Raw genomic sequence first — 5,000 nt, 5'->3', positions numbered from 1 at the left:
TGTAGTTTCACACGAAATTACATCTTAGAAATTACATTTGCAATACAATTAAGTTATATTTTCAGGGGACCTAGTGAACGTGGGGTCTATTGTGAATAGGGCCAACTTCAACATAGGCGTTAAGTGCAGGGGGAAATCTTGTTTTTTGTTCATAGTACGGCCCTTGGAGGACTTAAAATCTGAAGTGGCCCTTCAAATGGAAAAGGTTCTTCAGCCCTGCTGTAGAGGGTGGGGGTGGAGTGGTGCTATTGGACCACAGGGTTGTGGAGATTACATTATGGTGCCATCATTGAACCAGGAAACCAAACGTATGAACAAGACTTGATGATTCACAGATTCTTCTTCAGAAAAATCTTTGCCAGACAGATTTTTGGGGGCACTGTGGTGGTGTGGATATATGGACCAGGAAGGTTGTGAAGGGGTTGCAGTGTTTGATACAGGGGTGGAGGTTGGTTATGGTGCTGCTTCTCGGGTGAGGTGGCATGGTTGTGGCAGGGGGGCAATATGAAAGAAAATAGTAAAAAATAGGCAGCCTGAAGTAAATATCTGCCCAGTTGCACAAAACGACTGCACGGGTTGATCGGAACGTCCTTAGGTCTTCCACGAAACGTCTTCATGTCCTCTACGAAACACCGCCGGCCTTCTACGAATGGTCTCAAGTTTTGAACGGAACGTCCGATTGGAAAAAATGCATTGAACGAAACGACCGGTCCCCCATGAAAGTAGTGATGGAGTTGCAGGGCTGTTGCGGGATTGGAGGTTCTTGGGGGTGGGTGTGGTGCTGCTTTGGGGATGAGGTAGCAGGGTCGTGTGGGTATTGCAGAGTGGTACTGGGGAGGAGGGGGATGCTGGTGTGGTCATGGAGGCTGGTGGTGATTGGTGGTGGTTTCAGCGTGAGGTGGCAGAGTCATGGGTGGTTGCAAGGAGGTTGTAGGTAAGGTTGTAGGGGTGTTGCGGGGGTAGTGGGAAGTTGTTGGGGGTGGATGTGATGGATTGTGGGGGTTTTGAGGGGCTTGAAAGCTGTGTGTTGCTGGGGTGCAGTGTGGTGGTGTGGTGGATCGGTGGTTGTTTCGAGATGAAGTGGCACTGTGGTGGTGGCACTCTGAGCTGTGGGTGGTTGCAGCTACACTGAAAAAAAAAAAATCCGTAAAAAAACGGATAAAGTCCTGGCAATTTATTACCGGGGACATATCCGTTATGTGACGGACAGTTCCGTTTATTCTACAACGGAGAATTCCGTAATTTTACAGCAACTTCACCGTTCTTTCACATGCACTTCCGTTCATAATAAAAAAGGAGAATTCCGTAGATTTACACTAAATTCTCCGTTCATTCACATGCTCTTCCGTACATCATAAAAAAGGAGAATTCCGTAGATTTACAGTACATTTTCTGTTCATTTACATGTACTTCCGTTCATTATAAAAAGGAGGATTCCGTAGATTTACAATAAATTCTGTTTATTCAGTATTTCAGCAAGTATTCATAATGACTCATACAGTCTTTCCTTAACACTCTGAGGTCTACGGGGTCACCGGTGACCCCATCTGTCACTTCTACAAAAATATCTGTAACTCTGTGAGTTGTCATTCAAACATAAAAGTGACAGCATTAAAAACCTTGAAACTTCTAGTTTTCAAATATATACTGACATTTATCACATGGAAAGTGACAGGGGGGGTTTACTTTTATCTAGCAAACACTTTTGTTTACAAGGTTCAATCTTCAAAAGTCTTGACTACATATATTTAGCGTGTGTTTTCTTGCACTGTTAAAAGACCTCTACAACGTTTTTTTTTTTTGTACAGTTGTGATTAAACTCAATTTAAAAAAAAAAGTATTACATTAACTTAACTGTCATATTCTTTTTTGTTAGGCTTTTCAGAAGAGGGGGAGATAACAAATGTTATCTTTTTCAAGAATAATTAACACCACTGCCAATTTCATGAAGTATTGATTATGACTCGTACACTATCATCTCTTAACAACATTACCGGTGTATAACAAAACCAGAAAGTCTTGAAATTCGAAATAGTGTTGAATATTCTTGAAAATAACATCGTTATGAAATAGGTTCCAACATATTGAAAGAAAAGACATTGTAACTTGGGTTAAGAGACAGTTCATCATTTTGTCAGGTCAAGAGCAATGCAAATACTTTCTGAGTTCCCGCAAACACGGGAACTCCTCCCACTTTGTCGTTAAGCAAACAACCATCAGCAAACCAAGGGAAGCGGGTCAACCATGCCGTTAGGGAAACGTTAATTGTCATGCTCTTGGTCAGACCAAGTCTCGAAGAGATTTGAACGCAGATGATAAGCAGGCTAGGTTGCAAGGAGGTTGTATGAAGGTTTGGGGGAGTGTTGCGAGGCAGGAGGGAGGAGAGTGTGTTGCGGGCGCGGAGGGAGGCTGCTGGGAGTCGTGGTGGAGGAGGAGACTTTGCTGGGCTGTTGCAGGAGTGTCATGGGGGTGTTTGGGGTGGGGTGGGGTGCGGGAGCTCTGACAGCAGGCATGTGCTCGTGTGAATAACTCCTGAAGTAATTAATCAGGAGAAGGTCGGCATCCCCTTACAGCCAGGCACGCACTCATAGCTGACACCACATTCCCGCATAACACACACGAACACACACACACGCATGTACGCACGCATGTACACGCGCGCATGTATGTTTGCATGCACGCACGCACAAACGTACGCCTGCATACATGCACACAGACACCGGTACAAAGATTTTCACATACGTACACCAACACTCACATACACAATCCATCAAGGTTGGCCTTGCCACTCTGCTCTGGCATCTGCTCCTGTGTGCAGACGCAGCTCCTGTCCAGGCCCAACTGAAGCTCTAGCAGGTTCACTCCCTGTCAGTCCCTGCTTCAATCCTCTCTTTTTGTCTTTGTTTAAACCTTTCTGTATGTTTTATTTTCATTCTGTCAATATCTCTCATCTTTTACTCTCTCTCTCTTTCTCATGTCTCTCTTTCTCTCTCTCTCCTCTTATGGGATTAAAGGTTTAGAGAGGCCTACTAGACCCTCCTGTGCAGGGGTGCTCTGGGGTAAGCCCAATTCCAGGTCATTAAGGTGTGTGTGTGTGTATGCGTGTGTGATATGTGTGTGTGTGTGTGTGTGTGTGTGTGTGTGTGTGTGTGTGTGTGTGTGTGTGTGTGTGTGTGTGTGTGTGTGTGTGTGTGTGTGTGTGTGCGAGCGCGTGCGCGTGCGTGTACGTGTGCGTGTGCGTGTGCGTGTGCAGGGGCGGTCCAAGGGGTGGGCCAACCGGGCAATTGCACGAGGCGGCACCTGAGAGAGGGCGGTACCATTGCGAAACCCAGCCCCCGTGATGAAACCCAAAAAGATATCATGAAAACAGCTATTAACAGGATAAAATAGTTATTTAAAATGGTACAATGTATTATTGCACTTTTCAATGTTTATTTGTATGCGTAATTCCCTGTTTATTTATTGCCCCTCCTGTTTTCTTCTCTTTTGTCTTCGCTATAGTATTTGTGTTGTTAAATTTGTGAGCAAACCAAAAGACATTCCTAGCAACTGTATGCTATACTGTTGATTTGGCTGTAATAAACTTGAACTTGAACTTGAAAAATGCCCTGTCGTGGCCAACCGGTGGGGCACTTGCCTGCCATGCGGCTGACCCGGGTTCGGTTCCAGGCCCGGGTCCTTTGCTGGCCCCTCCACGTCTCTCTCCCAGTTCGCTTCCTGTCCACCTCTCACACTGTTCTATCAAATAAAGTCGGAAAAAAAGACCCAAAAAAATCTTTAAAATGGTTTAAAAGTGTTATTTTGCACTTTTACCTACCAATGAGATGAAATGATGATGAGATGAGAGAGACTTTATTAATCCCCACAGGGGAAATTGAATGCCACCTGGCCATCCACACAGCACATTCCAGACAAATAGACAAACATATAATAAATAAGAGCTAACAATAAATAGGCATTAAGAAACAATACACAATAGCCAGTCCATCATGAAAACACACAAAGAGTCACCACAGCATATAAAAACACATAAAACCAATAAAACCCTCAGCAGCTGTTGTTAAAAAGTCTGATTGCTGCAGGGATAAAAGATCGTCTGAACCTTTCGGTGGAGCACCTGGGGAGAAGGAGCCTTTGGCTCCTGCCACTCTTAGTGAACAGGCTGGACAGTGGGTGGTCGTCCCTGCCCAGCACACTGTTCACCTTCCTTAATGTCCGCTCCTCTAAAATTTGCTCCACCGAATTAAAACACACACCCGTGATGGACCCCGCTTTCTTGATTAGCTTATTTATCTTATTTCTGTCCTCCAGTGATATCCCTCCACCCCAGCACATAACAGCATAAAATAAAACACTTGCCACAATCCCATGATATAATGTGTTTAAAATAGGCCTCCCCAACACAAATGAGAATGAGATGAGGCACAGAGAGGCTCTGTCTGTGTCTGTGTTTTATATCTGAGAGAGATTGGAGAAGGAAAAAAGGTGAAATTGCGAGAAAAAAAGTCAGGGAAACAAACAAGTAAGCAATGCCTCAGCTGCATTTCAGCTTAGGGAGCTGCTTGGAACTGCATCTGGATTCTGAAATGAAGTCTTCGCAGAACTCATGTGTGGCCTCTGCCTCCTTCTCTCCTGACACACACACACACACACACATACATGTATACACACGCACGCACGGCCTCTGCTTCATTCTCTCCTGCCCCACGCACACACGCATGCAAGCACGCACGTACATACGCACGCACATATACAAACACACACGCACGCACGCACGCACGCACGCACGCACGCACGCACACGTAAACACAAATAAGGCCTCTGCGTCTTGATGGCCACTCCTTGCCTGCGAAAGCCGTCGCTGATAATCTCATCACGGGAGTCAAGTGTCTGATTTTGTTTGTGTGAGTTTGTGAGCCAGGGATTGTTTTTCATTTTTTCCTCACACTCGCTTACACTCGCAATGACAAAACGAGAATCTCTTAATCATGGTGTCGTCT

The sequence above is a fragment of the Engraulis encrasicolus genome, unplaced genomic scaffold, assembly GCF_034702125.1.
Source record: "Engraulis encrasicolus isolate BLACKSEA-1 unplaced genomic scaffold, IST_EnEncr_1.0 scaffold_25_np1212, whole genome shotgun sequence".
In the NCBI taxonomy this organism is placed as follows: Eukaryota; Metazoa; Chordata; class Actinopteri; order Clupeiformes; family Engraulidae; genus Engraulis; species Engraulis encrasicolus.
This window is presented reverse-complemented; position numbering follows the sequence as displayed.